Genomic DNA, 12,845 nt, shown 5'->3' with positions numbered 1-12,845 from the left:
CCACTAAACCATGTTCCTCAACACAACATCCAGCCTTTCCTTGAACACCCCCAGGCTCGGTGACTCCACCACCTCCCTGGGCTTTAATACTGAGATGCTTTATGATTCTGAATTTTTCTTATGATCAGAGATCAGAAACTCGGGTAGTCTGTTGCCTGTGAAATAATCCCCTTCTCCTGCTGAAGCTTATCAGGGATTTCTTAGGTGATGACTGAGAGAAATAAAGTTCCTCAGAGGCTAAGCAGAGATAAGCCTTGTTGCTAATCTTATGTTTGCCTGTCCCACCTGGTTGTGTATGACACTGCACATCATTAGATACGAATTAGAAAAAAAAAGTTATCTTTACATTTGTCAAAAATATTGGTTCGTTTAAATCTCGACTTATGAGCAGTGACAGGTGACAGGATGAGGGAAAATGGCCTTGAGTTGTGCCAGGGGAGGTTTAGGTTGGATATCAGGAGACACTTCTCTATAGGAAGGGTTGTTAAGCAGTGGAATGGGCTTCCCAGGGAGGTGGTTGAGTCACCATCCCTGGATGTGTTTAAAATCCATTTGGATGTGGTGCACAGGGACAGGATTTAGTGGAGGGTTGTTAGAGTTAGGGCAGTATGGTTAGGCTGTGGTTGGACTTGATGATCTTAAAGGTCTTTTCCAACCTGACTGATTCTGTGATTCTATGATTCTATTCTGTATCCATAGTAAACCTGTAAAAACAATAAAGTCATTTTTTTTTGTTTGTTTTTCTTCCAAAAAAGCCCTGAAATTTTCTGTTTTGTTTCAAATGTCTTGCTGTGTCACACCAGCATAACACCATTCTAAAATCTCCTGTGTAGGATTCCTGAAATTAAAGGCACCATTTTGAACACCTGTGGACAGATTAATTGTGCTTATCTCTGATACACCTGCCTTTTAAACAGCAGTTGCACACGGCTGGAGCTGTGCATAAACTTGCAGAACAAACTCCTCATTGCTGCAGAGCCTCAGGGCCTTTCTTCCCTTGATGGATTTCTGACCAAGATTCAGCTGTGAGCTTCTCATTTTATAGCAGCTAAGAACAGAATTCTCCACTCTTGAAAACCTGACACAAACTTCTTTCATTTCATAATACAGAGTGTAAATGTGAGTATATTGAACAAGCAATATACCATAGAATTGCTGTGACCTGTTGGTCATGTCAGCATGTTTTGGGAGAAAGAGGCAACACAGTGTTGGTGATCTCCACACCTTTCTGGCAGTGGAATTTATTTTTAGTTTTCTGCAGGAAAATGCTTGTGCCAAATGACAAAGGAAAGAAGACTTCCTGTGAAATGTCTGTCAGAAAGCAGCACGTTGTCAGCTGGAATCAGGGGTTGTTTCAGCCCTCAATGGGCTGATCTGGAGAAAGGCTGTGCCAAGGTATTTGCAGGTATCTTCTGATGTGTCTCAAGTATTTTTGGCTTGCAGAGTAGGGATAATTCTGCAGACCTGGTGGATTGCTTGATCAATCTGAAATAGAAGAAAGATCAATAAATGACAAAAAAAGAAAAAAAAAAAAAAAAAGAAACTAAATAACTACAAATACTGATAGCTACATTATGTACTACACGATTCCTTTCAGCTATATATATATATATTTTTTAAATAAGAAAGTGTAGAGCTGCCAGTTCCATTATCCACCCTTTCGAGCTGCAGGTTAAATCAGAAATGTTATTCCTGCCATCTGAAGATGTGTTCTGGGAAGAATGGTTTTCAAACCATTTGTGTTTCTTCAAGACATTTTGTTACGAGAAAAACAAACCAACAAGCAAACAAAAAACCCCAACAACCTCTACATTCCGAAAATGAAAACAAAAGCCTCTTGACTTTCTCTTGACTGACTTAAAAGTGTAAGACATTAATACGAATTTTTACGGAACAAACAAAGCACTGTCACAGAAAAGGAGGGAGTTGCTCTATTACCTATCAAGCCTTCCACATCTTTGAGTGTCTGCCAACAACCAGAATGTATGAAGGCACCTTCAATAAATGGAGGGCAATGATGGCAGCATGCTTACCTTCATCCTTGGTGAAATAGGTACAGTACTGATGGAAACCTCCCAACAGTACATACTGACCTGAAATTCTGTGGCAACTCTTTGCAAAAGGTGCTTCATGCTGAGTATCTGTATGTCATTACTTGCTTGCTGGTATCACCTGTGGTAAGCTAGCTGGATAACCCTAGATTGGCAGCTCCTCAGATGTGTCACTAGCTGATTTCTCACTGGTCATTAGAAACAGAAAGCTAATCCTGCTGGGAATTCAGCCATCCTCTGCATCTCTTTCTTCTCCTGATCTCTGTCCCACCTCCGTTTGACACAGACTCACATTCGGGCTAATTAGCGAAATTCACTTTGACTCAGCACGAAAAGGAGAGCACAAAGAAGGGCAAAATGATTACATTACAGATACAAGTTACCCAGCTGTTTTGCTTAAAAGACTGTTTTTGAGCCCAAAGCACTGCAGAAAAAATGAATGGATGGAGGCTGCCTTTCTGCACCTGGACACAGCGCAGGATCCCCTCTGACACTCGGCACAGGGATGGATGGTGCTAAAAGCAAGTTTGTGTTTGCCTGCAGAGCCTACTTCTTTGTTTGTTCCAATGTCAAGAGATCCCATGGGAGGTATCAGAGTCATTGCACAGTTTGTGCTTGTAGGTTCAGTGTTTTGGAGTGTTTGCCTTCTGAGCAGGTGAAACCAAGACCTGTAATTCAAACCCTGGAAATAATATGCAAATAATAATAAGTTTTCCTTAATTGAGACATGTCATAGATAAACATTTCACACCTGGTGTTCAGCTGCCATCACAGGCCGTGACATGACTGTCCATGCATTCAATTTTGTGTTGGTAGCACCGTCAGTGTCTCTGTTCTAGAGATGGATCTAAGCTGAAATGTGACTACGGGTCGAGTTTCCACCTTAGCAGCTCCTCTGCTGCTGCTGCCACAGCTGCATTGTCCACCTGAACTGTGGGGTTGGATGGGACTTGTGAACAGCAGTCTGTTGGCAGGCTTGTGAACACTTTCCAGCATGTAGTTATTATCCCTGGTCAGCAGAAGAAGGAGAGAATTAATACATGTATGCACATATCGTAAATACATTAACTGTCTAATGATATAAATCACATAATTATATATAATTGTATATTATAAATACGTGAAATAGACATGAATATACAAAAAATTAAAAAACCATAAATACTTTGGTGCATATTTACATATAGGAATGCATTCTGTCAGAGGCACTGATAAGCAGGCATTTAAGTGCACCTTGCTTTGGCTGTTTAAGCAGCTCTGCATCAGAATCCTGACTGTAAGTGACACCTGTGAAGGTCTGGAAAAGGACAGCTCAGATCTTACGTCGTGCACCAGCCTGGAGAAGCTGATTTCCTCTTGATTAATTCTTGATTTTCAGTGTATAGGAGTCAGATGGAAGACAAAATGGAGTCCAAATGTCCTGATTTGAGAAAACAGCTGTTCTGGGTACCAGGAGATGGAGAGAAAATGAAGAAATGGACACTGCCAGAACTCTTTTGTGAGCACCTGTGTCGGGAAGGATAGATCATGGCAAGCCCAAAACTAGTGGAAGAATAAATAGGCTTTCTAGCTGTGTCTTCAGCCTTGGCATAACTAATTCTGTCTGTAGACATGTTTTTGGAACATTGACACATTTACCAACAGATAAGTAGATAAGTGACCAAAATGTTGAGTGTAAATGAAAAAAAAGTCATGCCAAAAAATAAAAAAAAAAAAAAAAGAAAAAAAAAAGAATAATGAAAGTGTTTCAAAAGGTTAAAGATGTGGGTTGAAAAAGTCTCAGCCAAAAATATTTCTGAGGAATTTTGAGATTTATTTCTGCATTTCTTTCACTTGCCAAGAAAGCACGATCTCACTTCTCCAGCAAAATTGATGTGTCCTTGTCTTACTAGAGAAAGGGCCTCTCACCATGGCACAAAGCTGCTGGAGTTTCCCAGGATACATGAACAAGATTCCCCCACTCTTTCCACTACAGCACTTTGCAGTTAGTGCTTTGGGGTTTGGCACAACTCATGGGCTCCCTAAAGTAGGATACTGGCTTCTGTGTTGTCAAGAATCCTCTTGGTAATTTTGGTGGCCCAGAGTTGAGCTGTGTTGAGGATGAAAAAAGAGGCTTAATTTCCCACTGTCAGTCCCACGGATTCCTTGTCTCCAATCTGAAATGTCTGGGACATCATTGAGAAAACACCGCCATGTTTTGTTCAGCAGTTGGCAAAGACAATGCTCCTTGCATTCCTTGCATGCTGCTTTTCCATGAATGTTTCATTGCTGTGCACATGTGCACACAGATACTGACACACACACACACATACAGGTTGCTCCAAAAGTAATGCCTGCCATTGATTTCGATGGAAACTGCAGCTCTGCTGCCATCTGCTGCCAAGCCAACAAAATGGAACAGAATATTTGTATTGAGATTCAGCCTCACCTGCCATATCACCAACAGTCACTTCTGATAGCATGGGCCTACATCATCAACAGGAGGCGTTACTTTTGGAGCAGCCCTCATATATTTTATATATATGTATCTGAGTAGCAGCAGCTCTCAAAGCCAATGTTCTGATGGTCATTTTGTTGTGCAAACACACAAAGACAGTCAACTTTCACTAACACTGCGCTTAAGTAGTATGTATTCAGTACAGAGAGTTCATTTAAGAGATGCTTTCATCATATACTGTGTGACACAGTCTGCAGATCTCTGTTTAGGACTGGATTTGCAGAACTATTCATAGAGCCACTTTCATAGAAGGGTCTGGAGGTGGAGCAACAGGACTTGATAACTTCATCACATAAGAAAAGATTAGCAAGGTGGTAAGAATGATACTACTGTAGAATGTAGATGGTGTCAGAACATAGACAAAAATGTTATGCAAGGGAAAAAAAATGAAAATGAATAATTGCAGAGGTTTTAACTTTGCATGCGTGCCATTCACAATATTTTTAAAATCTTTGAGAGAAAAAGAAATCCAATCAGCAATTAGGAATTCTTGTTTTCGGTTTGGCAAATAAATTATTTAGGGGCTGAAATGGCAGGAGGATTACTCTGCCACACAGAAATCAGTATTCTGAAGCTTATTGGGAAGACAAGAAATCAGAAGGATTACAAACAAGTGTTGTTGTGCATTTGTTGAAATTCTGCATTTTTCATGTTTTAAAGATTTTACTGTCATTGATGTCTCCAGAGTGCAACAAAACAGGCAAAAACAAACAATTAAAAAGCAACCATCTAAAATTGGATTATATGGTTAAAATGTTGTTGATGGAGGAGTAAAACACCTGGTAAAAACATTGCTCTTGCATTGGCAGAGTTCCTGTAATCACAAAACACAGACACTTTATCTGGCTCGTGACTGAAAACGTGTGCCTTCTGAAATCCACTGCTTCAATTGATACCTACAACAATACTCTGAAGCTCACGGAATTTGTTTTGGACATTGAGGGCAGCCAAGAAAGGGCCTACAAAAGCATTCTGTTCCCTACCAATAATTCTTTCTCTTCTGAAGGAATTGGCACAGTAATCCATCCGACCTGAAACAAAAGCTGAACGTAAATAGATCAGATATTCCACATCTGAACGTAAATATTTCCATATTGTTCAGGTGTAACTGAGAAGCTGAGCCAGATGCTGCTAGTATTTGCCAGTACCTAGAAAATACATGCAGCTGAGGAGGGTTTGTTGCTCTGTGATTGCTTCTTCTCATGCTTGTCAAAACCTGAGTGAAGCTAATAGATGGGCTGGTGCTCTGAGCGCCAGCACGCTTACGCAGGGTAACAGCATGTGTTCAATTCATGCTGTTAGTGCAAAATCAGCTCAGATATGGGAGATTTTAATTAGTCTAGATGAGAATGATTCAAGGTTTATATAACTTAGTGTTAAGTCTCTCTGTCTCTCTCGATTGAACGTGAAGCTGATTCCTAATCTTTTCTCTCCTTCTTAATAAAAGAGGCTAGACGTAGCACAGAAATTCACATTTCTGCCATCACTTGCAGTCACCAATGCACTTGTCAATTAAAATTTGATAAATGTCTTCTCTATCACTTGTTTGGCGTATTTCTGTCCTGCCACTACACAATCGAAGCACATTTATTAATTGTTAATACTATAAATTGAGCTTGATTATCTTTCTACTTTGAACTTGTTTCTTCAGTTAAAATTGAATAAGTTATTTGGATTTCATTTGAACATGAATTTAAATTGAATAAATTCTTGAGTGAATTTTCATCTGTGATTTTTCAGTTTTCAAGAAAACTGAAAAACAGTGGATACTGACAAACAGTGGAAAATGAAAGACTATTCGAGTAATGCTTGGCATAGAAGTGAAGTATACTTGAGAGGAAGGAGTATCTGGTTCTAAGTGAGGAAAACAATTACAGTGATTTCTTTCAGTTCCTGTTTTTGGAACTGAATATTGGAGCTGCGGATGCAAGACCAAGACTGCCAAGCCAAAGAAAGGGAAGAGAATGGGTTCAAATGAGAAAGCAGTCTCCTGTAGGCTGTCTCAGCCTTTGCTGTTTAGTAAAGTTTGCATCATGAAGATACTGACGAGGCTGAAGGCATTTTGTAAGCACAAATTAAATGTGGGTGTTGGAAGGTAGAGCTCCTGTCAAACTACTAAAAACTATAGCAATAAAAAACAGAACATATTTCTTCAATAACTGACCTATTTTCTCTGCGCCTCACTTCTTCATCTGCACGACGATGGGCAACAATTAATTAATTTTTCATTCATCCATTTGAGGTGGGAAGAGGAACTGCTTTTTCTATTTTTAATGTGGGCATTGCCCAGCTTCCAAATTCTTAATTTTCTAATTTGGGTATTTTATTTATCTTGCATAAAGACACACATCACATTTTTCGAAGCACTGCCACTTGTTCAGTTTAGCAAAGGTATCATTAAAAAACAAAAGGCAAACTTTTCTTCTTTGGTAGAGTGTCGATGAGATTTAGGTGGATGTCATACAGTCGTACAACTGGGAATCAGTCGTGTGAGTTGGCGACTGAATTAGTTGCTACAGGAATCAAGGTATGTCTGCTATAATATTCAGTCTTTGTGGGCATGTTACTAAGTAAGTAATGAACTGCAACCTAGAGAAGCAAAAAAATATATATTGCTTTACACACCTACAACTATTCAGCATTGTGTTGTGTTCAGAGTAAGTTTGAGGAAGAACTGTCTCCTGACAGAGAACAAGAAATATTTGCAGTATTTATTTCTTTTGATTATTAGTATTGCTTTTTCATGCATGCTTTTTTGTACAATATCCATCCTGTCTCATGTTACCCTGAATTCTAGGGCAATACCATTATCTTTGTGATTTTTACAATGTTTTACCATACACAAATCATTAGACCAAGATATAATTAAAGAAAGAAATTGTGATAGCTGAAGATAGATATGTTTCCATTGATATGAAGAATCCTTTGTTTAAAACTACACTGCTAGCAAATACATAAGATATTCACCTTTTTGATTAATGATATGAGCCAAAGCATGGTTGATTAGGAAAAAATTCTGCCACCCCAAGTCAGTTTTCTCATAGATTTATTATACCGTGGCCATTAGATTGTTGGGCTGGTGCAGAAATCCAGGCAGTATTTCTGACTCACTGCTTTGATTGTTGGGGAAAAAAGCCTCAATTTATGCCAACTTCAGATTCTATTTCCTTTCCTTTCTTTCTTGCCTTGCTTCACCTTGTCTTGCCTCACCTTTTCCCACCTTATCAAAATGAAGCAGTCCAGTCAATACGAAAGGAGATGTAATTAAAGGCTAGGTTTATAAAATCCATTTGTAATGGTAAGGAAATAATTTTCATTCCCCTCACAGTGGGGTAGCCCTAGCTGTAAATCACGACAGGTGGAAGAGGAATTTCTCATTCTTTCCCTCAGACGTGAGTTCATAAAATAATCCAAATTCCTGCCTTACCTATCAGCTGGTAAGTATCCCATAGCCCCACTTTTTTGTGCTGCTTTTTCATGTCTTGTAAGTAAATACACTGAGCCTGAGCATTAGATTGCACTATTATTTTCTTTCAGTGCCTCAAGGATCATTTTAGTGCATTATATAAATTAAAGCCATTTCCCAGAAAGAGATTGTGAGCGACCTGAATCAAAACGCTGAATAGTATTCTAGTGATTAGGAAACTTGTCTGTCAGGTTATAATCTCCTGCTGAATTTCACTTTCTATCTAACTTGAGAATGGAAAATTGAATCCAGATTCATAGCCTAAATTAGATTTGAAGTCTTAAAAGTTCCTCAAATGCATGATATGTTGCTCCTCGTATATTAAAATCTCAGTAGTTTTGGTTTGGTTTTAAACTCTTATGTATGCTGATAAATTGAATTGTTGGGTTAGCTAGATTAACAAAGGTAATAATCAAAAATTCATCAGTTTAACACTGTGTAGTCTGGGACATAAGACCATAATGATCTTTTTCTCAGGTTCTATGAATTAATGTAATTCTAAAGAAAGTTATGAAGTTAAACCTGTTGACTGTGAAGAGAAATAAGGTCTGTATCAGTAATAAACTGTAAGAGGTAAAGTTTCAGAATATTACAGTGCTTTGAATTCTTGGAAAGCAGAACAATCATTCAAAACTATTTTGTTTATCACTTTATCATTTTTAAGTCATGCTTTTATAACTTTGTCCTTGTCTTCTTTTTTGCAGCTCCTTCAGGCTTCAAGGAATATCTGTATCTGGAGGCACGTCATCTAATTTCTTGCATATTAGATTCATCATTGTGACTTCTTGCAGGCCAGATCTGAAAAGTAACCAGGAACCCAACCCTCCATGGAGCATGGGAAAGCCCTTCAAGTCAGAGCACAGTGACTCATGGGTGAAATTTGCGTTGAGTCCTCTGTTTCAGATGAGACTGCTGCAAGCAGCGTCCTGGCAAAAGCCACAGCCTTAAATTCCACTTGGTGGGAGCAAAGAATAGAGGACCAACAATCTCACCCCAGCTCTCTGGCATTTGAGTTCTGTGCTGAGCAACCAGAGTAACAATTGATGAGCTTTTCATGGGCAGCATCCAAAAATATTTCTATATGTAGCCAAAAGGAGAAATGAAGCGCGCAGGCGATAATGGGATATAAATGCATTTACAGTAACAGGGGAATTTCTTGTCTACAGCGAAAGAAGACCTCTGTCATTCCTTGTACATATTGAAAGCCATACAGGAACAGGGCATCGGTGACACTAAACTGCTTCAAAGGATGCTGACTCCTGTTCTCCACCCAACTTTGAAAAAGTTCAGGTGTTAAAGATTGCATCTCAATGCACTTCAAGTTTTTGCACTGTCACTTCCATTCAGGGTAATGGTGTGTGCCACCATTTGCACAGACAGCCCCAGGAGCTTTTTGACCACAACGAGCTGTATTCTGCTGGGGCTCCAAAAGGTGGAATATAAAAGTTAGAACTGAAGAAAAACATTTGTGCGCTCTTTCACTAAGGGGATCTCTTCACTGAAAGGACTGTGGTCCTTTCTTAGGTTTAAATAAATACACACATATACATACATATATATATATATGTATATATATGACAAATCATCAACATGTTAAGGTGTGTCTACAACGGGGATATAATCTTTTTTAATAGCGTCCATTTTTTTTATCATACTGTTGCAAGGAGTTTAATCTATTCAATTATACATCCTATCTGTTCCTGTTGAACGCTGGCATTGTTGTTCCAGTTACTGTTAAAGAGACAAAGTCATTTGTAATACGTATTTGGCATACAAGTTTTCTAGCCATTTGTCTATACTTCATGGAGAAATCTAACAGACAAGCAGCATTTTCAGTTTATTTTTCTAAATAAATGTGTTGTTTATATTGTTAGCAGTCACTCATTTGGGCTGGTTTTCATTATCTCCAAAAATGATTTAAAGATAGAACCAAAACACAGAAATTGTTTGTTCGTGTGAAGCTGTGATGGTTTGCTGACCGAAAGCTTTAATATAAATATTGTGATTTGTAAAATGATGAAGTATATTTATACAGGCAAATATGTATGGAAAACAAAAGGAGGAATTTTAACTCTTAATTTCAGAACATAGTTTATTTTAATATCCACGTGAAGAAATATAGATATATAATGGGATAGATTTTTTATTATCAGTAAGCTTCATCGAGTGAAGATTCGGGTGTTTAAAAATGAGAGAAATGTAGTCTAGTGAGCGTGGCCTCTCAGCTTACAGAGAGAGCTTTTATCAAGCGTCTCACCTTGTCCAGAAACTGCTTTTAGTTGTCATGTTTTTTGATTTTGTCAGGTTTTATTTGGTTTGTCTCTTCGTTTGTTTTAGCACGCTGGCAAGGCCACACCACTTAATCAGTTGAAGTAGTTGCGGTATGCGAGGTTGTTCTTTAGAACAGCCTGCAGTTTACAGTTATCAGTCATTGTTTCCGTGTGCTGTAGTCTTTTGCTATGAAGTTATTGAACATTTCAGTGCTATAGCTGTTTTGAATAAAAGTACATATTTTCATTTTTCCTTAGTCTGTTAGCTTGTGTGTGATTTTCAGAGCACAGTAAAGCACGTTGTTCCTATAGTTCACTTAAAACATCCGCCTGAAACCCAGTAACTGATTAAAAAAGCTGAATTATTTTTTTCTTTATTTCCATTGCTCTTTGGAACCTGTTAAGTGCTCACAGAGAGAAATCTGTCATTTCAAAACAACAATGGAATACCCAAGCCATTTCACCACTCGTGGGTTAACCTTGTTATGGGCAGATATTTTTAAATGTATTGCTCTGCTCTGACAAGTAGTGTATGGGTGTGTGTGTTTGTGTGCATGCATGCACAGCCCTACCTTCTGATGAATGCCAGCTGTCCTGAATAAGTGCCCCAAGTCCTGTTACTGCAAGAGATGCTCATTTTATTACTTACATTTGAGAAGGACTCTTCTTGTGACTATGAAGCCATAGATTGCTTTTATGGGTTGTCTTGAAATCATCAAATGAATTCGTGGAGGAAATTGTAGCCTGTCTCATTTCGCAAAACTTGGGACCATCTCATGTTTTTGAAGAAACCTTCGCTTAAAGAAATCTAGCGGTCAATTTCCACCAGTACAGCTGATAAATGCAACCTTTGTATTTGTTAAAGAATGGTGGTGGTGTCTTGTTTTTCAGACTAACGCTGAGTTGCTTAATGAACAGAACTGAGCACTTCCATTATTGTCTAACAACATTTGGAAAAGCTGCTTTTTGGTTTTGGCTTTTTTTTTTCTTTTTTTGAACAGAATGCACCCATCTATATTTGAAAATAATCCAATAAAACTGTAATGCTAACATTTTTCTGCTCTGCTGAATTCTAGACCAGCACCTGTCCGAAAATCTCACTGTACAAAATTCACCTGAAACTTTCTTCAGAAAAATGCATCGAATATGAAAAACAGTGGCCTTGTCCCAGGAGAGGTTTTACACTATGTATTGCAAAAATAGTATATACTGAAGAGAATGTAGGCCCAGTTTGAGAAACAAATACAGTTAGATGCTGCAGATGGTGCTTTTCATCAATCTCATGCTGTAGTTTTCAGCTCCTTCCTACTGGAAAGTCAATTTTAGCACATTTGCACATGCACATGTACATATTATGTCTTTATTTTGCTACCAGTGGTGCTGGGGAGATCCAGATTTCTTTGCAAATTAAATTACAAAGCCTTCAGTATTGTGACATATTTGGAGCCAATGCCTGCATGCTATGCAGAAGCTCTCCTGAGACAATAGTTCAAAAGAGGAAAATAAAATGCTACTAGTATTTCAGAAGGCTTTTGCAAACGGCTACCACTGAGGGCTTCTTTCATAACGACAGTAAGGTATGTAATTCTTTCAGCAGCTCAATTATTTTAAACACAAGAACCATCATCAATTCCTATTGCTTAATGAGAAGGACAGAGATGTATGTAAAAATAACCATTTTGTAAAGCAGAAACCAAGGACTGTATAAATCAGTGCTGGCTGGGATGTTACAGAAGTATCCTTCCCATCGAAGCAGTCTCCCCAGATGTCACATGGCATGCATACCACTAGGGAACGGATTTTTTACTACAGAGAACATGTGTCTCATCCTCACTGAAGCTCTCCTATGATGCTGTGCCTCAGGACAACTGTGGCAGCCCTGGTACCTGGGAGGGAAAGATGGCAGTAGGATGCCCCTGCTGAAGGCAGAAGGCACCTGGCAGACCAAGAGGCAGCCTGGGATGACCGTACAGGAGCATATCTGCCACATATCAGCCAGTATCCAACCAGCATTGAGGAGGAGTGAGGGGAGAAGGGTTCACTGAGTTCCAGTCTCTTCCTTAAAGTGACTGAAATTATGGAGTGGATGAGAGAGGAAATGACAGTTTATGTTGACTGATTTACCATTGTTCTTTTGTAAGTTTAACAGTGATTTACTTAACAGCAGGTGTTGGACAACATGGGTGCAGCAGCCCAGGATCTCTTCAGTGACTGTCCCTTATGTACAGAGAGGCTGAGAGGGAATATTTTCTTCTGCAAAGGCAAAAATGGTGTAAGGATGAGGTTCACCCTTATGAAAGAAACTAAAGGGACCTCGGGAATGCAGGAGGCTGTAGAGGAGGATTGACTTTTAAACCAAGACCACAAATGAGTCTAAGAGTGGAAAAACAGCAATGGATGAAGTGGAGCATGCAGTTGGAGATGATATGTGTATTGGGGAGAAACTGCAGGGAAAAGTTGGAAGGACAAGATTGACTCATATATAGAAAAATGTCTGCAGAGAATAACAAACAGAGTACTCTAAAGAAAAAAAAAAAATCTTAGAGAGCTGCAGAGACTGC

At 38.9% G+C, this 12,845-nt stretch overlaps 1 protein-coding gene across 3 annotated transcripts in view; it reads left to right on the top strand.

Annotated features, from left to right (window-relative positions):
* Window positions 1-10,537, top strand: part of PRR16 (proline rich 16) — a 147,220-nt gene extending 136,683 nt beyond the window's left edge. For all 3 annotated transcript variants that reach the window (XM_042882796.1, XM_042882793.1, XM_042882792.1), the window contains one exon: window positions 8,719-10,537. The gene's annotated coding sequence lies outside the window, so the exon portion shown is untranslated. The remainder of the gene's footprint in view (window positions 1-8,718) is intronic.
* Window positions 10,538-12,845: the final 2,308 nt, after the last annotated feature.

This window comes from Lagopus leucura, unplaced genomic scaffold (genome assembly GCF_019238085.1).
Source record: "Lagopus leucura isolate 7727_CA_CO unplaced genomic scaffold, USGS_WTPT01 Super-Scaffold_100036, whole genome shotgun sequence".
Classification (NCBI taxonomy): domain Eukaryota; kingdom Metazoa; phylum Chordata; class Aves; order Galliformes; family Phasianidae; genus Lagopus; species Lagopus leucura.
The sequence above is the reverse complement of the archived record's forward strand: the minus strand, read 5'-3'. Positions and strand labels throughout refer to the sequence as shown.